A 25,816-nucleotide genomic window follows, 5' to 3' on the forward strand; every position below is an offset into this window, starting at 1 on the left:
CTACTATTTTAGTAAAATTGAAAATTTTTGCCAATTTAATAAAACCAAATTCAATTTTTGTTTATTATTTCGAAAACTAAACAAAATTTGGAATCTGAACAACTTTATTTTTCTGAAATTGATAGATTTCACTCAGAATGTTGAAAGATTGAAAAATCGAAAATCCTAAAAGTGCCGACTACTGGTACACTTACCCTATAAAATGCATATTTTTATATGCAAAAGGGGTTAGAGAAGCGCACCGGGTTCAGTTATAATCGTTGTTGCAAAATGGTCAGGCTTAATCCCTTTAATGTTGTTTTTATAAAAACAACGTTTGTTTATTAGTGGAGAACGATGGTAATGTTTACCAATGGGAAGGAAGGGAATAGGTTTCAGAAAGAGCCACCAATCCTCATCAGTTCCATTGAATCCTCATCAGTTACCCCAGACAAAAAACAAGGGAACTAATGAGGATTGGTGGCTCTTTTCGAAACCTAGGTATTCCCTGCCTTACCCCCTGGTAAAAATTACCATCGTTCTTCACTAATAAACAAACGTTGTTTTTATAAAAACAACAATAAAGGGATTAAGCCTGACCATTTTGCAACAACAAAATACTATGGCATCCCGAACAAACAAGCCAACACTGTTCCAAAGTTATAACCCCAAATTCACGTCAACCAATTTTTTGCTTCCAGAATAATGACTTTCAATATTATTCAAATTGCAAAAAAAAAAGAAAATTTTTTGACAAAAAAGCAAGTGTCAAGCTGTATCAATTAATTCAACAAAACGATTGTTGCGCACATTCTTATATTAAATATGATTTGTTCTCAAAGATTTATTTAAAAGTGTTTTTCCTTGTTTTGATTAATTCAAGATTTCTGTGGGGCGGAGAACTTGTGCCAAAAACGGGTTTGTTTACGATGTCGCGCAAAAAAAGTGAGGAATTACGTTTAACACACACACTTAATTGGCGGTGGCGTGATCGAGGATTCATTTTAAAATATTTACATGTACATACAAGTATTAGGGTGTACCGATATATGTTTTTTACCACAATTGATTACTTTCCCTACTCATTTTTTTACCAAAAATGCATAATATTTCTTCTTACAACTAAACTTTCTTTTTTGGCTTCCAACTACAGTGGTTTCTATTTACCTGCATCAACATTAGCTGCGCATTGGCCTTTGCAGACCAAAAAACTTTTTTTGTGCCATTTTTTTCTGAATCCCTTTATTTGACTTGTATTTAAGTGCCCAATCGATAGCTGCACATTGGACATTCTTGCCTCGAAAATTTGGTAATTTTTTTTTAATTTGGTTACCAAAGTTGTTTTTATCTGCACAAGAAAATTTTTTGCAAACTCAAAAAAGACACTAAAAACTACCACTTCGTTTTTGTTTTTGTATTCGCAAAAACAATAACAACACAAGAAAAGATCATGCATTAAAAACATGTTCTCGCTTCCTCTCCCACACTAAAAGATGGTTATGCTGGATAAAACACGGTCGCAGATAGTGCAGCATACATTCATTGCGATGATGACGTTGCATGTTACGGGGATTTATCTGAAGATGAAATAGTTCAGGCAATTACTTACAATGGTTCAAATGTAGAAAACGAAGAGTTAGAAGATGAGGAGGATATTGATCCAATAGAGCCACCAACACTTTCCGAAGCATTATCAGCCCTAAATATATTGCAAAAATACTGTTTTTATAAAAATATTGAAGTATCTTTTGACCAGGCAGAGACGGAAATAATAAAAGGTTCTGCAAAAATTGCAAAACAAAAAAGCATAACTGATTTTTTTCATAGTATGGATACTTCATAAAAGATTTCAATACCATTTTTATAAATTGAATACATATGTATAATCAAATATCAGATCCTTATTTGTCTTTAGTTCCTAAAATGAAAGTACAAATATTATTTTTTAATTAATGAATTTTTATGTTTTGTAACTTTATGAATTATTTATTTTATGTTAAATTGTTGTGTTTAATATAATTAAACCACTTAATAAATGTATTATAAACTTTAAAAGATTCCCATTGATTTTGGCTGGCTATTACACGTACGTAAGTAAAATAAAGATTGCTGCTTTGTTGTGCACGAATAGAAAATTAAAGATACCTGCACTTTTTGTGCGCGTAAGTAAAATTAAAGATACCTGCTTCATTGTGCAGATAAATGCAATGAAGCTACCTGCATTTTGGGCATTGCTGCACAAGATGTCGTGCAATTTTTGATTGTGCAGGTAAGCAAAAAATACTGTATTAGAGTCCCCAGGCAAATCCTCTCCACCATACCCCATTACATTTCAAATATATTCAAACTCAAGTGTTTAGCATAAAATGTCATTGAAATTAAAACAGAAATGTTTTTCCCACATGCATGTGTACGGTGTACACGTTCATACAAACATATATATGTATGTATGTTCTGTAGTAGAAGTAATACACAAAAGAATAAATAATGCATTTATTTCTTCAGGTTTGTGTGACGGCTTTATTAGACTGCCAACAGGTTGTTGTCGGCCAGTCAAGAAGTAGTCTTTTTTTTGGATTTTTTCATTGCTCTGCATTTGTAGGGCATTTGAAATTTCAAAATTGAACGAAAAAAAATGTTTGGATTGTAGAACGAGTTTGTTTGTTATTCTTCTACTTCTGTTTTGGTTCGTGTTGTTTTTGTATTTATTATTCGCAATACAAGTCAAATGTCTGACGCTTGTCTGGCTGGTCGAACTTTTGTAGATATGAATGGATGGATATTTTTATTTTCAAAACAACACAACAACAGCACAAAAAATGCCCACAATCCAATGCATATATATAGAACAGAGAACATGCATGTGTATGTATGACCCTAAATGAACTTGTGTGTGTGCATGTATATATGCATAAATACATATATGTACATGCATAATGATTTAGATTATGTGTGACGTTTGTTTTTGCACATCCATGTTTTGTTAGATTCGAACTAATTAGATTTCAACTGATTATTTTGAGAATTGCAATTACAGTTAATTGTTTTACTATTATTCTGTCTGTTATGCAGTAATTTAAATGTTGGCTGAAAAAAACGACATGTGATACAAATTTGTCATATGAATTAGAACAAGTTTTTACATTTTATAAAATTGACCCAGATTAATTAAAGCTCTAACTGATAATCAGTTAAATTTAAATAATTTAGTTTTAGTAATATAGAAGATAAACGTATGATATATTTTTTTTAAACAAGAATTAGAAGTTGATAGATTACTGAAACAAACACTAAGCCCAGGGTTACGTTTGCCCATAAAAAGCTCTATATAACTTTTACAAAAATAGGTTTGCATGGAAATACTCTAAGCGGTAACTAAACATGACAAAACAAGTAAAAAAACAGTAAGTTCGGCCGGGCAGAACTTTGAATACCCTCCACCATTTGGAACGAATTAGAAAATTTTCAAAAAAAAAAATCCATTAAAAATTCTTTTAAAATCTTTAAAATGTCTTATAGGAAGGTGCCGATACGATATTGTGGACCTATAAAGACAATCTGCGTGTAAAGTACTCACAAGGAACTCCTTGTGTGGATTTTCAAAATACCGAATATCGCGGGGTATCGTTATATGGGAGCTATACCTTATCGTTAACCTATATAGATAATTCTCTGTCCGTTGAAAAATATGACTAAAAACATCAAAATACCGAATATCGGGGGTACCGTTATATGAGGACTGTACCATATCGTGGACCTATTTAGATAATTCTCTGCCGAGGTATAAAGTACCCACAAGGAACTCCTTGTGTGGATTTTCAGACAATTCCGATGAAAAAATGTGAGTAAAATCATAGAAATACCGAATATCGGGGGGTACCGTTATATGGGGGATATACGATATCGTGGACCTATATAGACAATTCTTTTTGAGGGGGTAGAATGACCACAAGGGACTCCTTTTGTGGAATTTCAGACAATTCCATTGAAAAATGTGGGTACCGTTATATGGGCGGTATACGATATGGTGGACCTATATAGATAATTCTCTGCCAAGGTATAAAGTACCCACAAGGAACTCCTTGTATGGATTTTCAGACAATTCCGATGAAAAATGTGGCTAAAATCATAAAAATACCGAATACCGTGGGGGTAGGGTTATATGGGGGATATACCATATCGTGGACCTGTATAGACAATTCTCTCTCAGGGGGTAAATTACTCACAAGGAACTATCAAAATACCGAATATCGGGGGGTACAGTTATATGGGGGATATACGATATCGTGGACATATATAGACAATTCTTTTTGAGGGGGTAAAATGCCCACAAGGGACTCCTTTTGTGGAATTTCAGACAATTCCATTAAAAAATGTGGATAAAATCATCAAAATACCAAATATCAGGGGTACCGTTATATGGGCGCTATACGATATGGTGGACCTATATAGATAATTCTCTGCCAAGGTATAAAGTACCCACCAGGAAATCCTTGTGTGGATTTTCAGACAATTCCGAAGAAAAATGTGGCTAACATCATAAAAATACCGAATACCGTGGGGACATACCATATCGTGGACCTGTATAGACCATCCTCTCTCAGGGGGTAAAGTACTCACAAGGAACTACTTGTGTGGATTTTAATACAATTCCATTGAAAAATGTGGCTAACATCATCAAAATACCGAATATCGGGGGGTACAGTTATATGGGGAATATACGATATCGTGGACCTATATAGACAATTCTTTTTGAGGGGGTAAAATGTCTACAAGGGACTCCTTTGGTGAAATTTCAGACAATTCCATTGAAAAATGTGGTTAAAATCATCAAAATACCGAATGCCGTGTGGGTACCGTTATATGGGGGCTATACGATATTGTGGACCTATATAGATAATTCTCTGCCGAGGTATAAAGTACCCACAAGGAACTACTTGTGTGGATTTTCAGACAATTCCATTGAAAAATGTGGCTAAAATAATCAAAATACCGAATATCGGGGTACCGTTATATGTGGGCTATACGATATCGTGGACCGATATAGCCCATCTTCGAACTCGACCTGCCTGCAGACAAAAGAGAGATCTGTGCAAAATTTTAGCTTCCTATCTTAATTCGTTTAGACTGAAGCGTGATTACAACAGACGGACGGTCGGACGGTCGGACAGACGGACGGACAGGGCTAAATCGTCTTAGAATTTTACGCTGATCAAGAATATATATACTTTGTTGGGTCTAAAATGATTATTTCGATGAGTTACAAACGGAATGACGAACTTAATATACCCTCCATACTTTTTTTTTGTGGAGGGTATAAAAATTGTATTTAAATCAGCCGAAATTTTGATACCCTTCAATGCGACGAAAATATATTATTGATAAAAATTGCGAAATGAAGCCGTTCCAAATATCTTACAGGACATGTTTTGATTGCTATCAGTTCTAAATACCTATACGGTTGTATAAAATTGTTAAAACCCTTAAAAGGTGCAGAGTACCGCGAGGTACTTTAACATGAGGATTTTATCGTAATATCGGCATCTCTTGAGAAGACGATATAGCAAATTGTAAATAAAATCATGCTTAACTCTAAAAAAATGCCTAAAATTATGTTTTCATCCAAGTCCTCGTCCAGGTGAAGATTAGGAATAGCCTTAAAACTATCCTAAAACGGACGAAAATCTATGAACCATTTTCAATTTTCATACCCCCCATCGTAGTATGGAAGGTATATTAAGTTTGTCATTCCGTTTGCCGTAGCATCAGAATAAATACCGAATATTATCGCGAAAAATGTCTGGAGAATGGTTACAAAATTAGGTTCCTCGCTTCATTTCCAGCGAACAATGGCCACCAAAATCTTCGGATACCAATGCGTTGGACTATTGTTTCTGGAGTTTTTTGGAAAGCAAGGTTGGCACTAAAAAATACCAAAGTGTCGATTACCTCAAGCAAGCGTTTCGCCAGGAATGGGCCAAAATTCCGCAGAGCAACATTCGGGCAGCGTGTGACGGTTTCATTGACCGTTTGAAGGCCATAATTCGTGCCAAATCTAAACTTATTCTAAAAGTTGATGCTATTTCCGACATTTTTGCTTTCATTCAATAAAATTTAAATAAAGTGTAAAAACAAGTGAAAAACATAAAGTTCGGCCCTGCCAAACTTTTAATACCCTCCACCTTAGGGTAAAGGAAACATTAGAAGAAATGTGACAAAAAACATTAAAATGCCGAATATCGGGAGGTATCGCTATGTGGGGGCTATACCAAATCGTGGACCTACACATGCAATGTTTCGCCAAAGGAGCTAGAACCCATTATGACCTACAAATACCAATTTTCAGACAAATCTGTAAAAAATGTGGCAAAAATCATCAAATTACCGAATATCGGGAGGTACCGTTATATGGGGCCTATACCAAAACGTGGACCTATAATTACAATAACTCGCCACACGAACTGGGACCCATTATTATCTACAACTACCAATTTTCAGAGAAATTCTTGAAAAAATGTGTCAAAAATCATAAAAATACCGAATATTGGGAGGTACCGTTATATGGGGGCTATATCAAATCATGGACCCATACGTGCAATGTTTCGCCACCGGAGCTGGAACCCATTATGACCAAAAAATACCAATTCTCAGACAAATCAGTGAAAAAATGTGGCAAAAATAATCAAAATACCGAATATCGGGAGCTACCTTTATATGGGGGCTATACCAAAACGTGGATCTATACATGCAATATTTTGCTACACGCACAGAGACCCGTTATGACCTACAAATACCAATTTTCAGACAAATCCGTGAACAAATGTGGCATAAATCATCAAAATTCCGAATATCGGGAGGTACCGTTATATGGGGACTATACCAGAACGTGGACCGATATATCTCATTTTCAATACCAACCATCTTAGACACAATACAAATTGCTCTGCTAAATTTTGGCGCTCTACGTCAAATAATGTGGGCTGTATCGTGATTTCAACAGACAGACAGAGAGACAGACGGACATCGTTAAATCGACTTAGAATTTTATGCTGATTATGAATATATATACTTTATGGGGTCAGCGACGAATATTTAAGGATGTTACAAACGGAATGACAAAGTTAATATACCCTCGTTTCCAAGGTGGATGGTATAATTATGGCGTTTGACTTTGTTGCAGTTTTCTCTCTCACCCGTAAGTTCGTAATGGATACAGTGCAGGTTCTGCCCTATATTCGGTATTTTGATGAATTGTTTAAAATTTCGTATTTGAAGTTCGCAATGGATGCTATAACTATGAATGTTACACAAACATGACAACAAAATTGCGTTTAATTCGGCCGAAATGTTGATTAAAAGATCGTTATGAGCGAATGTAACTCTAGATTTAGTTTCTTTTCAGTTCTCTACCAACTGCTTACTTTTATTTAAAAGAAACACGGGAAAATGAAATTTTTGGAAAAAAATTTCCAAATAAAAGCATTACACAAAACCGGAACTTTTTTGATTGGTATCAGTCGCAAATACTCATACAGTTATACGATTATTTAACGCCCTTTAAAAATGCAGAATATCGGGCGGTACTGTAAATGTGATGTTACAATCCGGTTGTCTTCAAATTACACACATCACAATATTTTTATTAACCCAAGGTCTAGTGTGAATATGGAGTATATCGGTCCACTCCTTCCGGTACCTCCCACACAAAGGGTCAAACTTTTGAATATTCATGAATCTCATAAAACACGAAATTAACATCCTATTCTATTCAAACTTGTCACATCTCAACATTTCCATCAACGCAAGATCTGTTATAAGAATGGTAGAGATCCGACCATTCCTTCTGGTACTTCCTCTAGTTTTGAATATCAAAAACGATTATAAAATCCGAAATAAGCATGCGGTTTTCTTGAAATTACACATATCACAATATTGTTATAAACCCAAGGTCTGGTTTGAAGATGGGATATATCGGTGCACCCTTCCTGGTACCTCCCCAATATAGAGTTTATGATTTTGAATAACAAAGATAGCGAAATAGGCATCCATTTATCTTCAAATTTCACATATCTAAATATTTTTGCTAACGCAGGATCTGTTGTGAAGGTGATATATATATATCTACCAACCCCTTCTGGTACCTAACCCACAAAGAGTAACAATTTTCAATACTTTTATTTGTCATAACTTGCGAAAAAACTAGGCGATTCTTTACAGCTTACTATATCTAAATATTTCTCTTAATCAGAAATCGGATATGAATATGTTATTTATCGAAATTTATGATTTCGCATAAAAATGGATATCAATGTAGATTTTACATTTAAGCAATGATACTCGAGGACACATACAGTAGAAAAATATCTCTGTCAAAATTATAAATTTTAGAATATAGTTCCCAGATATTAGTTCCATTTAATTTGGTATAATTTACTTTACACAAATTCTCAATAAAAAAGACTATTTTTTATAGGTAATCGACTAAGTTTATATATGTTGGTTTACCATATCGTATAGTCGGTCCAGTCCGACTTTTGTTCTTGCTTTATTGTTTATACCCTATACCACAAGGTGTAACAGGCAAAAGGGAACGAGATAGACCCATAGTTCCTTTTGATGATTTGCATAAAATTACTTTCTGAGTTGATTTATGCATGTCCGTCCGTCCGTCTGTCCAAGTATTCTTGTGAACAAAATGCAGGTCGCATTTATTATCCGATTGAGATGAAATTTTCCAAACAACATTTGTTTGGCCCAAGGGCGAACCCTATTGAAATTGCAGATAATCGGTCAAAAATTAGATATAGCTCCCTTATATATCTTCGTCCGATTTGCCTTTCATTGTGCACCAAACGTGCAATATCAGTCCGAATAGTATGGAATTTTGCACATACAACCAAATTAGGCCTGAAAATAAGTATGCTAAATTTGATCAATATTGGTTCAGATATAGCTATAGCTCCCATATATATATTGTTCATCCGATTTGTTATTTTTGTCCTCCACAGCCGTAATATGCACTCTGTAACAACAATATTTGGGGAAATATATCAAATGCAGCTCAGAAATACCTTTGATAAATTTTATCGAGATCGGTTCAGATTTGGATAAAACTCCCATATATAACTTCGTCCGATTTACCTTTTATTGTGCACCAAATATTTGTCCAAATAGGATGAAATTTGGCACATACGACCGAATTGGGTCTAGAAGGTAGTATGCCAAATTTGGTGAAGATCGGTTCAGATATAGCTATAGCTCCCATATATATTGTTAATCCGATTTGTAATATTTGTTTCCCACAACCGTAATATGCACTCCGTAACAACGATATTCAGGGAAATATATCAAATACAGCTCAGAAATATCTTTGCCAAAATTTATCGAGATCGGCTTAGATTTGAATATAGCTATATATTCTTATCCGATTTCAAATTAATTGTGCACCAAATGAGCAATACAAGACCGAATTTAAAAGACACAAGTGCTTCGGCATATTAAGTCCTTGAACCTAAAATTTTTAATTATAATCATAGCGTGTATGATTGAATTCTCCCATAAAAACTTTTACTTGTTATGTAGAGCTCTACTAAATTAGCAAAGTGGTGTAGGGTGTCATAAAGTCGGCCCCGCCCGAATTTAGGTATTTCTTTACTGGTTGGTTATTGAAAAGTTTAACAGCATATATATAAATGTTTTATTTACCTAAAGGTGGAGGGTATTAAAAGTTCGGCCCGGCCGAACTTAATGTTTTTATATCCTGCACCATATTACGGAGGGTATATTAACTTTGTCATTCCGTTTGTAACTCCTCGAAATACTTATGTCAGACCCAACAAATTATATACATATTCTTGATCAGCGTAAAATTCTAAGTCGATTTAGCGATGCCCGTCTGTGTGTCTGTCTGTCTGTCCGTCTGGCTCTTGTAATCGCGCTACAATTGTGGGCACATATCTATTTTTTCAGTGAGCAGGTTAAGTTCGTAAATGAGCCATGTAGGTATACTCTTTCATATAGCCCCCATATAACGGTACCTCCCAATATTCGGTATTTCGATGATTTTAGCGACAGTATTCACCGGAATTGTATCAAATTTAATATTTGAAGTTCGTAATGGATACTACAGCCTACGACAGAAAATTGTTTGTGCAGGTTCACGTCTTCGTATATCCCCCATATAACGATACCTCCCAATATTCGGTATTTTGATGATTTTAGCATCATTATTCACCAGAATTGTTTCAAATTACGTATTTAGAGTTCGTAATGGGAACTACAGTCTGTGACAGAAAATTGTACATGCAGGTCTAGGTATTCGTATAGACCCCATATATCAGTACCTCCCTATATTCGGTATTTTGACGATTTTAGGTACAATACCCACCGAAATGGTTTGAGATGTGGTATTTGAAGTTCGCAATGGTTGCTATAGCCTGTGACAAAAAATTGTCTATGCAGATCTTCAACAGCTCCGATATAACGGTACCTCCCTATATACGATATTTTGATGATTTTAGCTACATTATTCACCGTTTATTTCAAGTTTCGAATTTGAATATGGTAATGGCTTATGACCTACATAGGCGGTCCACGTCGTATAGAACCCAATATAACGGCTATATTTGGTATTTTTAAAATGTTAACAGAATTTTTTTAAAATTTTATTTTTTGAAAATTTCCAAATTCGTTCCAAACGGTGGAGGGTATTTAAAGTTCGACCCGTCCGGCTTTAATACACCCTCCAGAATATTTTTGCGATAATATTCGGCATTTATTCTGATGCCACGGTTGATTAATACGAGCGGAGGGCGACCATCGGCTGTAATGGCGGCCCACTCCATCACCATGGCTGGCACTTGAGTTCTGGTGGCCAACCGAAGGTGGACATTTTCAGCTGATCTCTTTGGCAAACACGATCATTTTGTTTGTTTACAAGCTGCTGGAGAACGAATGTTTTCTCATCGGAGAAAAACAATGGAATGGAATATTGCGATATGTTTAGTTCACGAGCAATTTTTCGGCCACTGCGACTCGGGTATCGATCAAGATCAAGTTGCTATTTTCTTCCGTCCACTTCCTTGACATAGGGCTACGCTACTAGTACCACGGTAATGAGCGATGGTACGAGACACAAAAGATCGCCAATGTATTGCGTACTAATCGCGTAGTATTAGTCCAAGTTAAGTAACATTTTAGATCACATGAACAGAATAGTTCATTACGATTTAAAGAAACAACATATCTGAAGTATTACTTACAGGTCATATCTCAAAAATACATAAATTTATGCACGTGCGAAAAAAATTCTTGTCAACAATATTTCTAGTTATTGTCTACTTTGATGTTAAATGACTCATATATGCTGCGATACAAATTTGGACATTTAACTAAAAAATGTCGTGAATGGAACTTAAATGACCAATTATCACCATTGTCTGGTCTATTTATTTGTTTGTGTAAAGAACTTGTTTAAAATGACCAAATATTTGACGTATAGTGTGAAGCAGAAACCGAAAGTATAGTTTAAACGTTGAGCGTGTGCTATGTTTGCGATACACTATTTGGATTGATGTGGCGAAGAAATTAGCCTTAAAGCGCCCTCAAATATAATGAAACTATAATTCTATTTTTGCTCTATTTTCATTAGCATGTTTACTTTTCTTTGCCACATAAAGTTCATCTGCACCAAAAGAAAATGTTGAGTCACTAAAAAAATCGTTCACATTAACTTGCCTCTACTGTAATAAATAATGTAAATATTTGCAAATCTCATATTACTCTTTAAAAAGTGTCTAGTCGTCTTTGCAGACACACACAGGCAATATACATACATGCTCATAATTTCTAGGGTTGATACTAGATAATGCGAAATTCCCCCATAGACAGATGTTTTATCGTGGCAAGTTTTTAGAACCGATCGTGAGGGAAAAAACGACAAATCAAAACAAAAATAACATTTCTAATTAAAAAACATGCACACACGAACGATAGAAGCTGAGGGAGAGACAAATTGCCATTATTTCAGTTTTAGTTGAAATGCAAACCAAAAAAAAAGACAAGACAAGTGCTTGCTATTTGCACAGACTCCCACGAATCGAGCGTGTAAAACACTTGAATAAATTGAAGGTGACGTGTGGAAGAGTGCAGGCAGCAAAAAAAAAAAACTTGTGCGAAAAAATTAACACACTGAAGTTTAAGTTTTTAGTTTTGAGTTTTAAAAGTAGTATTTAGAAAATGTGGTTGCTAAAATATGAGCATCTAGAATACTAACAACATTGGTTTGGAAAACTGTAGGAATATGTATGTTTAGAAACCTGATTAAAAAAAAAAACAATTTTGTAATGAAATCGGAAAGTATTGTTAATATAAGCTCTTTGTAAATATAAGAAGTTAATTTTGAGCGTTTTAATTTGGTTGTGCAAGTATTTTTAAAAGCCCCCGTCATTGTAATATAAATTATATTATATAGAAAACATTTTGATAACTTCAGAGTATATATGAGGGACTACTGATCGATCATATATGAGATGCTTGAATATTTTATAAAATTAAGAATTAAATTCCCACTTATCATCGGCCTCCTACAAAAGTTCAAGATTTTTTTATTTCCTACAAGCATGACAACATTTCTGGCTCACCTAACTATTTAGTAATTTCAGTTGCAAAGGTAGAAAATATTGCTTCCGTTTTTAGAGGACCATAATTTTGAATAATGATATCTCTCAAGAACTGTGAAACTAGTGTCTAATTGTTTTCAAAAAAGGTGTAATTAGTGCAGATTTTCTGAAAACTAAAATTGAATGCGTTAGTTGCGGGCGTAACATATTCAGGTGAGCAAAAGTAGGTCTATTCTGAGATGAGCGGTTTAAAACAGTGGAACAATTGAAAGAACCGTATTGTGCCATTTGTTTATGTTACTAATTTTTGTACCCTACACCACACAGTGGTATGGGTATTATGTCTTTATGCATTTGTTTGTAACATGGAGAAGAAAGCAGGATAGACCCATTGAGAATCTTCATAGATTTACTTTCTGCCTCGGGTTATGCATGTTTTTTCGTCTGTCCATGTATTATTGTGAAAAAAATGCAGGTCGCATTTATTATCCGATTGAGATAAAATTTTGCAAACAACATTTGTTTGGCCCAAAGACGAACCCTATTGAAATTGGTGATAGTCGGATCAGATTTAGATATAGCTACCATATATCTTCAACCGATATTGAGTTAATTGTGCACCAACTGACTAATATTAGTCCAAATGATCTGAATTTTGGCACATCCGAGCGAATTCATTCTAAAAGCAAGTACATTGAATTTGGTGAAAATCGGTTCAGATATAGCTATAGTTCCCATATATTTGTTTCATCCGATTCGGTCTTTTAGACCCTCGCAGTCATAATATGCACTCCACAACAACTATATTTGATGCCGGACATTAGATATAGCTCGAAAATAGCTGTGCCAAATTTTATTGAGATCGGTTCAGATGTAATTCATCTACCAAAACAAGATATAGTGTGGAGATGGGATATATCGGTCCATTATTTTAAGTCCCCCATAAAGAGTTACAATTTTTAATACACTCGTAGCATGGTTGCCAAGCTAACAATTTTCTTAAAACTTTGTATATCACAATATTTTTACAAACCACAGGTCTTATGTGAATTTGGAATTTATCGGTCTACTCCTTCTGGTAATAATATCAGACCACTCCTTGGTACCCCCCACATATAGTGTTAACATTTTAAATAACCATAACTTGGGTCAAAATATAGTTTTATGAACGGACAGATGCTGAAGGTATGTATCTGTAAGCAAAAGCGACATAAACTTTTTAACTTGTCCTTCTTTTGTTGAGGTATTTGGATTTCAGATAAGCAATACATCTTTAAATTAAAGTGGTAGAAATGTATTAGCAACCTTTGCGTCCTACACTGCTAAGGGGGACCCAAAAGTGTAACCTGTTTTAGCTGTTAAAAACAAAATTAGATCAGCTATCGAAAACTAACGAAATTAGTTAAATGATTTACGTCATATTTGGTGTTTTAACTTTTTAGATTTTTATTAAAATGTTGTCTTTTTATACCCTCCACCATACTATGGAGGGTATATTAGTTTTGTCATTCCATTTGTAACTCCTCGAAATACTCAAGTCAGACCCAACAAAGTATATATATTCTTGATCAGCGTAAATTCTAAGACGATTTAACCATGTCTGTCTGTCTGTTGTAATCACGCTATCTTTCGAACAAATTGAGATAGAACGGTACCCCCGATATTCGGTATTTTGATGATTTTAGCGACATTATTCACCGGAATTGTTTCAAATCTGGCATTTGAAGTTCGTAATGGCTACTACAGCCCAAGACAGAAAATTATCTGTGCAGGTCCACGTCTTCGTACAGCCCCCATATAACGGTGTCCCCCGATATTCGGTATTTTGATGATTTTAGCGACATTATTCACCGGAATTGTTTCAAATCTGGCATTTGAAGTTCGTAATGGCTACTACAGCCCAAGACAGAAAATTATCTGTGCAGGTCCACGTCTTCGTACAGCCCCCATATAACGGTGTCCCCCGATATTCGGTATTTTGATGATTTTAGCGACATTATTCACCGGAATTGTTTCAAATCTGGCATTTGAAGTTCGTAATGGCTACTACAGCCCAAGACAGAAAATTATCTGTGCAGGTCCACGTCTTCGTAAAGCCCCCATATACCGTACCCAGCCGATATTCGGCATTTTGATGATTTTAGCGACATTATTTACAGGGATTGTTTCAAATTTCGCATGTGAAGTTCGTAATGGATACTTCAGCCCATGCCAGAAAATTGTCTGTGCAGGTCCACGTCTTCGTATACCCCCCTTATAACGGTACCTCCTATATTCGGAATTTTGATGATTTTAGCTACATTATAAACAGATTTTTCTTCAAGTTTCGCATTTTAATATTGTAATATCTTATGACAAAAATTGCCTATGCAGGTCCACGTCGTCGTATAGGCATTCGGTAGTTTTAAGATTTAAACAGAATTTTTAACGGATTTTATTTTATTTTATTTATTTTTTTTTTTTTTGGATATTGCCAAATTTTTTCCAAATGGTGGAGGATATTAAAAGTTCCTGGTCGAACTTAGAGCTTTTTTACTTGTTTACATTCGAATCTGGGTACGAATGATCAACGCAATCTGGGGTTGATTGATTACTCGCAAGCAGTTCCAATGTCAGGAAAACTGTTTTTTTCTCGTGGTGGAGGATAACTGCCCAAACCCAACATTATTTTTTATGATTTGGTAACCGCAAAAGTATTGTACAAGTACAAATATATGAAAACCAGAAACGATTGCCTTACAATTATATCATTAGAGTTCATTAAAAAAATTTGTTCTTCAAGCAAATGTCATTTAATGTATTGGATCTGTATATTTTTATTGCAATAGGAAAAATCTGGGAAGACTTTCATTCATAACAAACCATAAGTGTGGCCTTGATGTATTGTAAGCTTTTAGATAGTCTTTTAAGTAAAGACGAACAAAGGAGGTCTTCGATATTATCTGTTTTTGAAAGATTAGTAAAGAAATTAAAGAATTAAAGTGAATTAGAAAACAAATATGTTAATTAATGTTCACGATTTGGTTTAGTTTTGTTAGGATCCTATACCTAGTGTGGTATAAAAAATGTGATCGTAAGTACTTGTTGTTCGATTTATTAATATTTGCTTTGCTAAATTTTTGAAACTTTCAACAATATCTTCATGCAAATTATAAATTAAAGTAAATTGCGAAGGAAAAAAAACATACAAATAAGATTTTCATAAATTTAATTTTTTCAAATAAAACTCCACAATAAAAAAATCTTTCGCTTTCGCTTTCGTCATACGAAAACAGGCCCTAAGTAGTTACCCAGCTACACATGCAAGTTTCTGATTAAATATTTAAAAAAATTCCACAGTGGAAGAATACCTGTCAAGTTGTTAGCAGGCTAGCTAGCCATTCTTTAGAACTTTTGTTATTGTGGAAAAGGCTTTGTTTATGGTGTGTGTTTTTTTTTGATATTTGACAACAGATGCTTTAAATTAATGTTGTGCTATGGGTGTTGTTTATACCCTACACCACAAGGTGGTCGGAGTATTATGTCTTTGTGCATTTGTTTGTAACAGGCAAAAGGAAACGAGATAGACCCATAGTTCCTATTGATGATCTGCATAGAATCACATTCTGAGTCGATTTATGCATGTCCGTCCGTCTGTTCATGTATTTTTACAAACAAAGTACAGCTCTCATTTATTGCCCTATCCAGATGAAATTTTGCACAAATCATTTATTTGGGCCAAGGACGAACCCTATTGAAATTGGAGATAATCGGTCAAAATTTAGGCATAGCTCCCATATATATCTTCGTCCGATTTGCCTTTTATTGTGCACCAAAAGTGTAATATCAGTCCGAATGGTATGGAATTTTGCAGGTACGATAAGATGGGACCTGAAAATAAGTATGCCAAATTTGATTGAAATCTGTTCAGATATAGCTATAGCGCCCATATATATTGTTCATCCGATTTGTTATTTTTGTCCTCTGCAGTCGTAATATGCACTCTATAACAACAATATTTGGGGAAATATATCAAATACAGCTCAGAAATACATTTGCTAAATTTTATCGAGATCGGTTCTGATTTGGATATAGCTCTCATATATAACTTCATCCGATTTACCTTTGATTGTGCACCAAACGTCTAATATTTGCCCAAATGGGATGAAATTTGGCACTTACGACCGAACTGAGTTTTGAAGCTAGTATGTCAAATTGAAGATCGGTTCAGATATAGCTATAGCTCCCATATATACTCTTCATCCGATTTGTTGTATTTGTTACCCACAGCCGTAATATGCACTCCGTAACAATGATATTCAGGGAAACATATCAAATACAGCTCAGAAATATTTTTGCCAAATTTTATCGAAATCGGTTCCGATTTGGATATAGCTCCCATATATATTTTTATTCAATTTCAAATTAATTGTGCACCAAATGGGCAATGCAAGTCCGAATTTAAAAGATACAAATGCTTCGGCATATTTAGTCCTTTGAACTTTAAATTATTCTCCCGTAAAAACTTTTAATTGTTATGCGGAGCTCTACTAAATTAGCAAAGTGGGGTAGGGTATCATAATGACTTTAAGACTTTCTTTACTGGTTTTTATATTATCGCCTCATCTCGTAATTAATTACGACTTACAAAAGGATCAAAAAAGTTATGAATTATTGTTGCAATTGTTTAATATTAGTCAAATAAGATAAATATATACATAGTTCTTCAACTAATGATTTTGTCGAAATCAGTCCAGATTTATATATGGCTCTCATATATAAATGTAATTTGACGTAAATAATAAACCGACAGCACTAGAGTTGTCTAATGAGGTTGAATTGTCTTATTAAAAAAAACTCTGCAATGTTTCATCCGATTTTATATTTAAGCCTTCTCCATGTTATATACACATAATAAAGTAATTATATTTCGTATGACAGGTCAAATACAGCTTATAAACATCTCTATGAAACTTGGTGGAAATCGAATAAGATATAGATCCCATATATATGTCCCATATGGTTGTTTCACACAAATCTTTATATATAAAAAAGTAGAAAAATAACTGACTGATTGAGAATCAACGCCCAGATGGAATGACTGAAGTTAGAATCTTGAAATTTAACACTGGGGTCGGTATTGGTGCCACAAAATAGCTGAATTTAAGGGTTTTTGGAAACTCAAGCCTTATTGTTACGAAAAGTTCTAAAATTGTGGTAAACTTCTAAAACGCTACCATTTGGTATTATGTGAACGGATATTCTTGAAATTTGGAAGGTTGGAAATTAAGTTTGATATATGAAGGTGGATTAAGAAATGTGTACTTAGTGTGCGAACTGTACTGAATGGTACTAAATTTGGTTTAGTGAAAGGATGATGGTTTGGAGTGAACGTATGAAGCTAAAATTTTAAAATTTTCCTTGGGGTCCCTGTTGGCGTTTGGTTTGTGACAAAGACGTGGTTTCGGAAATGTTTGTGGTACACATTTCCGCACCAAAAGTACTAAATAGTATTATATTTGGTAGAATTTGAAATTGGGTGAAATTAGGTATTAAGATCGCAGTTCATGTGTAGATTGGAAATATGAAGATGGTTTCGGAGATGTGTATCTGGTATTGGGTGAAGGGATAGAGATAAAATTCAAAGATTTGATACTTAGATTGCTGTTTAAGGTATCTGAAATTGAGATATGGAAGTGGTTTTGAAAATATAATTGTAATTGTAAGAAATGTACTAAATAGCACTAAGTTTGGTATTAAGGAATTTAAAAGAGATGTCAATGTTGGTGTCTGCTGTTAAGATATGGATGGAGGTAGTTTTGAAAATGTGCACTATAATTGTACGAAGAGTACTGAATGATACTGGTACAATTTGGTGTTGAGTGAAATTCGGTATTGGGGTCGGTGTTCATGTGTAGCCTGGACACATGCAGATGTTACGGAAATGTGTACTGTAATAGTACGAAAAGTTCTGAATTGTACAATGTTTGGTATTGGGGGAAAGGATAGAGATACAGTTTTCAAATTTGATATATAGATTACTGATGGCATTTGCGTTTGTGACCTGGTGGTGGTTTCCCAAATGCATTCCATATTTGTACGAAAAGTACTGAATTGTATTATATTATCATTTTCGAATTGGGTGAATTGATAGAGCTGAATCCGTAAAATTTTATATTGCGATAATTGTTGGTGTCTAGAATTCAGATATGGAACAGATTTGAAAATAAGTACTAAAATTATACGAAGAATGCTAATTGTTACTAAATTTTGGTATTGGGTGAAGAAATAGAGCTGGAATCCCGAACTTTTATATTGATATCTCTCTTGATATCTTGTGGTGGGTTTGCCAATGCGTATTTTAATTGTTCGAAAAGTACTGAATGATACTAATTTTGAATCACTGCTGGTGTCCAGGATGGAAAGATGTACATTGTTTTAGATGTGCGTATTAAATGTTGCTAAATTTGGTATTGGGTGAAGTGATAGAGATGAAATTCTGAAATTTGATATTTAGGCACTGTTGGTTTCTCGGGTTCGGATATGTAGACGTTGAAATAGTTTTGGACAGAAAATTTAGATGTGAGTCCATTGTGCAATGGTTTTACTTATATCCTCCTCGGCAAACTTCTAAATGAAAGATTTTGGAGACTTTTTGGTGCAAAAAGTAAATATTTTCCTATTACTCATTCGGAAAAAGGAAAATCTTTGATAAAATAAAAAAAATATAAACAATAAAGAATGAAAATTTAGTACGATGTGTGAAGTTTTGATATAAACGGAACAAGTTGTGCATTTGCAGTACTAAAAACTGATTTTTTAAGGTAGATTTTCACTGAAGAAGTTTTCAATATAAACGTTAATTTGTTACGGGTAGTTCTGTTAAATATGCGTAGCGGTGTAGGGTAACATATAGTCGGGCCCGCAAAGTGGAAATATCGTTAACTGATTTCGATTTTAAGATCATCGATTTTTGACTGCATATTTATACCCTCCACTTTCTATGTTGATGGAATTAAAAGTTTTACAGGGCGAAAACGTTTGCAATAACTCAAAGTATTTATCCTGGACCCATGAACTGAGTTGATTTACATGCCGTAATTATTGCCCGCTCAGAGCTGAAGGCTATTTTTTGGAGATATTCTAAAAAATATTTAAGGGATGAAGTTTACCTAAAACAGAATTTTTTTGTTGGCAGTCGCTTTTCTGGTCACAAGAAAAGACAAATCGAAGCGGAATTTAGCATGGCCTTAGGGTTTAGGCCTGGGCAGAAGCCTAACATTTTGAATCGTCGTCGGCCGAAAGTAATCATGTCTTTCATGTAAACAATGTCGACATTTCCTTCTACCGCGGATATTATTGATAATGGTGAAGGTCACTGCATGGCTGCGGTCAAGAATCAAGTTAAATTCAAGAAATATTCTTTTAGCGAAAGTAGTTTTCATAGAATATTGGTTTCAGAACTTTGAGGATTGTACGTTATAATAACACTACTCGACTTTTAAATTAAGTAATTTAAATATTTTGAGGGATTTGTTCATTTTACAAATTATAGCGGCAAAGAATCACATTATCGGCCCGTCCCGAAAAAAATACAAAAGAATTCGGTTTTAGGGCATTTCATAATTTTGATATTTGCATTACTCGCAGACTTCAATGCTATTTTTAGAAACCTTTCCAAAATCTTATTCATATTTCCCACAATAAAATAATCACGAACGTCAATTTTACCCATCACTGTAGTGAACCAGTTTTTATGGGAAAACTGTCAAATTGTAAACGAATTCAATAGATAAAAGTAAATCGAGCAGCGAACGTGTTTTGAAATTTAAAAATACGCACGACACAAAAGACAAACAAAAATTGAGAGTGATCACGCGAATAAGCAAGCCCCCAAGCGATGAAACAAGAAAGAAACGAAAAAAAAAAAACAAAACGATGATGGGTGGCAGTTGGTAAAGAATGCCAGAACTTAAGGCGACATGAGATCTGAGAGATCACTCTCTTTTAGTTTATTTTAGCTACTACTTAACGCATAGGAATTCATTGTTACTGCGGATCGCAAACCAAGCCCCCCTATAATTATCTCTCAGAATTATTAGCTCCACTCTCAACGAGTTGTGATCTGATATTTATGAGGCTCACCTGTGTGTGAGCATGATTGTCTGTTTGAACTTGTTATTGTTTGTTTACGCTCTCCATAAGTAAATGAACTCTTTAAGTATGTGTGTGTATGTGGGGGATTGGGGTTTTAACGAAACGGGTTCCAAACCACAAAACTTACATTTTTTACTTGTTTTGCCGCAGCAATGTAATTTTGTTGTTGCTGCAAAATATTTCAAGTAATCCCAATTGAGAGTAAACTATTGTGTTTATATTTGAATATTTTTCTCAAATGTTGAACACCCACAGATATATTTTGGGTTTATTTCGTTAATGAAATTCGTTATTTTTCCACTTATTTTTTTATATATTTTTTTCAATTTTAATTGAAAATATTTTCAATAATTAATTTTTTTTTTTTCTAATTTTTGTATTTTCATATTTAGCCATGCGACGGCCCACCACAATTATTAATGTTGCATTCACCCGGTTGCAGGTGTTCACACGTTCTGACGGATACGTTATTCAAGTTATCCGCGCACTTTGACTTTCCAATGTGAACGATACAATAACACTGAACGAAGTGAAAACCCGAATGTGGGGAAGCCAGCCTATGTAGCCAATTGTTTTTGTTTGCATTTGAGTGGTGTGTTGGTGTTGGTGAATGTGTGTGTGCCTGAGCGAGTGGGGAGACAACATGTTGCAGCAACATTTCACAGCTCCCCATTGGCATTCCAACGGAGAACTGTAAAGACTGTCATAGCAGACCAACAATCAACAGGTTGTTGTTGAGCAACATTGGGGTCCAACAAACCCACCAAGCCGAACAAGATTTGTACTAGCAAACGAAGTCATATTCGTCAACTTGAAGTTCGTTGTGTTGCCATTGTCGTCGTTCGTATTCATGGGTGAAATGGATAAATGTAAATAAACAAATCCTAACCTACCACAAACCAAACAAAGCAACGGCGCAGTGGCAGAGACAACAGCAGCAGCATAGCATTGAAAGCAGCAGAGCCATGTGGTCTCGTGGCTGGTGTTTACATTCAATGTAACCAACCGCTCGCCCGCCACATGTAATGGACACGATTGTTGTGTTCTATTCATTTAATGTAAGTTAAAAATTTTGGCGCCAAATTTGTTCACGAACACAAATACATTGATAGCCAGCACAACAAAGAGAGTAGTTGACCAGCATTGTGAGAGAGTGGAATATGTTAACCAATGTTTTACACCCGATGCACTTTTGTTAATTGAAAACACTCGGACGAGAAAAGGGGGTTTATTGTTGGATACACTGCCTTGGGTTGTATCAGGGATGGGAAATATTTTGTTGATGCCGTGTAAATAAGTTTAAGGAGTTTGAAGCATTTTAAAGAGAAAGTTTGAAACCAATTTCAACAGCGCAAATCCAGTTCAAGATTTTTAGGAACATTTTGAGTTATACCTATCACCTACCAATTTGGATATACATCTTTTATTTAAAAAAAAAAGTAAATTTCCATTCAACCGCGACTGTTTTTTATTCCATTCAGCGAAATCACAAATACTCGAAAAGGTCAGTTCTGACCGTTATATTGATGCTGATATCCAAGATATCGCATATATGTATCAAAGAAGATCTGTCAGTTAGACCGCTTAAAAATCAAAAACGGCTGGACGATTTTTGACAATTCTCACCAATTCCGAATGGTCTTTTGGCAGAAAGGAATAACATCTTCCCCCTCGACTATAATATATTGGATAATCTCCTTAGGTCCAAACACATTTTCATCGATTATTTGAAATACAGGGTGAGATAAAAGAAAAAACTGCAACAAAGTCAAACGCCATAATTTTTAATTTTTTAAAAGTCGGAGATAGCATTAAAATTTATATTTAATTTAGATTTGTTCGAATTGGTCACCTTTGGCACGAATTATGGCCTACAAACGGCCAATGAAACCATCACACGCTGCCCGAATGTTTCTCTGCGGTATTTTGGCCCATTCCCGACGAAGCGCTTGATTGAGGTGATCGACGCTTTTGTTTTGCTTTCCAAAATACTCCAGACACAACAGTCCAACGGATTGGTATCCGGAGGTTTTGGTGGCCATTGTACGCTGGAAATGAAGCGAGGAACCTCATTTTGTAACCATTCTTGGTTGGCGCGTACTGAGTGCGATAGTGCTGGGTCCTGTTAGAATGTTCAAGATCTGCGGCCAACCGAGGGTGCACATTTTCAGCTGACCTCTTTGGAAAGTAAACTCCATCATTTTGTCTATCTACAAACTGCTAGACAACGAATTTTTTCTCATCGGATAAAACCAAATTCGAAAGTTCACCACATTCGGCGGTGTAAGTTGCGGTGTAAGTTCTTGCACGATTTGGAATTTCAATGGCTTTACCCCGAGCTCATTTTCCAATATTCGATCAAGTCGCTTCTTCGCTTTTCGAACCATTTCTGCTGATGTTGCTGTTTTCTTCCGTCCACTTCTTTGACGTCGGGCTACGCTACCGGTATCACGGTAACGATTGATGGTACGAGACACAAAAGATCTACTCACATTTTAATGCTGGAAAGCTCTAACGATAGCCACTTGTGGTTTTCCAGCCAAATATTGAGAAATCACACTGTCACGCTTAAATTCCATCACGAATAATTTTTTTTTTGTAAAATTCTTACCAAAATGTTGTTGCACGCTTGTAAACAATGTAATGAACTGTCGCTGGAAAAATTTTAACAGCTGTCGGACGAGTGACTTAAAAAAGCTAGCAGTGACAAGTTGGTTGCAGTTTTTTCAATCGTACGTGGAGTGGGAGGTGAATCTAGATTTAAGTCCTACCACGAACTACTCAAGATCCAAGGAGACACAATCGACAGCATGTTGAACTGGCCCGTGCAAGGTACAAGCTATGTGCAATAAATTGGAATGTAGGAGCCGGGTCTTCAACGCACTAGCCTGAAGCACGTGAGATACGGACAAGCAGACATTGTTGACCTCTTACAATGTGATAGTTCAGTCTATGGTCAGCTATGCAGTACAAGTGCTATACAGTAGAAGAATATCCACACCTGCCTGAATGCTGCACTAAAAAACAACAGGGAGCCTACTCATGACACCGTTGGAACCAGACCTTTAATGTACGTCATTGCAATAGGCTTTCGTTGCAGTATTTGCTTGGGTATTATCGCAGGAGGTATCCAAACCACTACGTATTGGAAAAGTAGCATTCGAACTGTGACTGCACCACAAATGTCATGAACAACTACAGTATGAATGCCACGGAGTCCACCCTCATCTATTGTAGCTGAATAAGGTAGGCTGCCTAGACAAACAAAGCTGTCCACTTAGTATTGCGCACGAATTGATGAAGTTGTACGAAACGTATGCCCAACATATTATACCTACACTACTAGCCGAACCTGTAGTTATAATCGGATTAGCAGAGATCCAACCCTCACGTATAGCTGCTACGACGACAACTTACAAATCAATCTACTAACTTAATACTTTAATAGACAATAAGTAATTATTCTGTAGTCACTAAAAGTCAGCAATCCTCCTTTTCCCGCTGCTGCTACTGATATACCTAATGTCATCAATCCTCCTTTTCCCGCTGCTGCTACTGATATACCTAATGTTGGTAGTTAATAACAGTATATACTGCGCCACGGTTCTGAACACAACCGTCTTATCTTTTCTTTTTTTTAGTTCATTTGTCGATGATCTCTCCCGAAATCACAACCTTCGGCTTATAGTCGGATTCACACACTTCGTGCCAATAATATTCATTACATGGTAATTAGGAGAGAGTGTCTTTTTGCGAAAGGTACACATTACCGTTTAATGGGTTATTTCACTCATTTAGCTCCCAAGGTTTTACTAGAATAAAGGCTTTTCAATGTATTGCTACAAAGAATATAAAAACAGTTTCCTCGTAGAAATTTGCCTCTCGGAGCTACACTATGCGATTTCATTATGAAATGGAATTACCCATCTCTGACTGTTAAATGTATTGTCTGCGAATTCATATCTTAGCTTTTACATTTTCATTTTCCTCCGACTGTCTGTTGCATTGCGTTGGCATTATCTACAAAATTTCCTGCATTTGCAGTAACCACAGACAGTCAATACTTCCCGCTCTCTCCATTTAATGTCTAATTTTGAGTTCACGTGCATATATGTGATGGTTTACACATGTGTCATAGATCATAGGCCAAAAAGTTAATGATAATTGTCGTCTAACACTCTCTAAACCAAGGAAGAGAAATTTTCCATACAAAGTACTTTCTTGTTGCGATAATTGTTGAAGTCTTGTCATTTTAATGTTGACATAATATTTTATCAAAAAAGGAAAAAAAAAATATATATATGGAGATAGCAATAAAGTATTTATGTTATAGTGACTTGAGTTGAGTCGACACACAAGATAAGCAAATATGTATGTTAACGTTGTCTCATATCATTGTTAATATCAATAGCAATCTACAAGTTATTTTGTTGATAAGTAATGTCATCCTCTATTTCTGAGAATTTGTTGTTGGTTTTGTAAAGTGGTTTGGCCATCAAATGTACTTTATACATTTGTATCTTTTATGGAACATATAAATTCAAGGAACATATGAAATCAAGGTCTATAAAATGCATTTTCGATATTTAAAGCACATTTGATCTAATTTGACGGTTGGAAACTATTTGTTAAACCTTGAATATACATAATCTCTATTCGAATCACAACACGAAAGCATATTCACTACAAGTTAGAATTTCGAAATTTTAGAGGCACATAATCCCATAGAACACCTTATATGTTGGAGAACATTCGATAACGTCAACAAAAGTGGTCTGTGCTATAACCTAACTTGTTATAGATTAATATATATTCCCAAGTCGGATATCATAACTGGATCTGTCCAAAAGAAATAATTGTCACTCGCTTCTTTTTAATTTAGTGAATATATAATGCCCTCACGATAGAAAAAAAAACATTATCTTTAATACCAAATAATATAATAATTAATACCAAATTTGAAACATTTCCGTGAAAAATATGTGCCTAAAATCATCAAAATACCGACCATCGGGAGGTGCCGTTACATTTGAGCTACAGGAAAACGTAGACCTATATTACGAATGTTCTCCCATCAGATT

At 35.1% G+C, this 25,816-nt stretch overlaps 1 protein-coding gene across 1 annotated transcript in view; it reads right to left on the bottom strand.

Annotated features, from left to right (window-relative positions):
• The window catches only part of LOC105261663 (Repulsive guidance molecule), a 135,670-nt gene extending 114,412 nt beyond the window's left edge, over positions 1-21,258 (bottom strand). The window contains exon 1 of the mRNA XM_059124970.1: positions 20,863-21,258. The gene's annotated coding sequence lies outside the window, so the exon portion shown is untranslated. The remainder of the gene's footprint in view (positions 1-20,862) is intronic.
• Positions 21,259-25,816: the final 4,558 nt, after the last annotated feature.

The sequence above is a fragment of the Musca domestica genome, unplaced genomic scaffold, assembly GCF_030504385.1.
Source record: "Musca domestica strain aabys unplaced genomic scaffold, Musca_domestica.polishedcontigs.V.1.1 31, whole genome shotgun sequence".
Lineage (NCBI taxonomy): Eukaryota > Metazoa > Arthropoda > Insecta > Diptera > Muscidae > Musca > Musca domestica.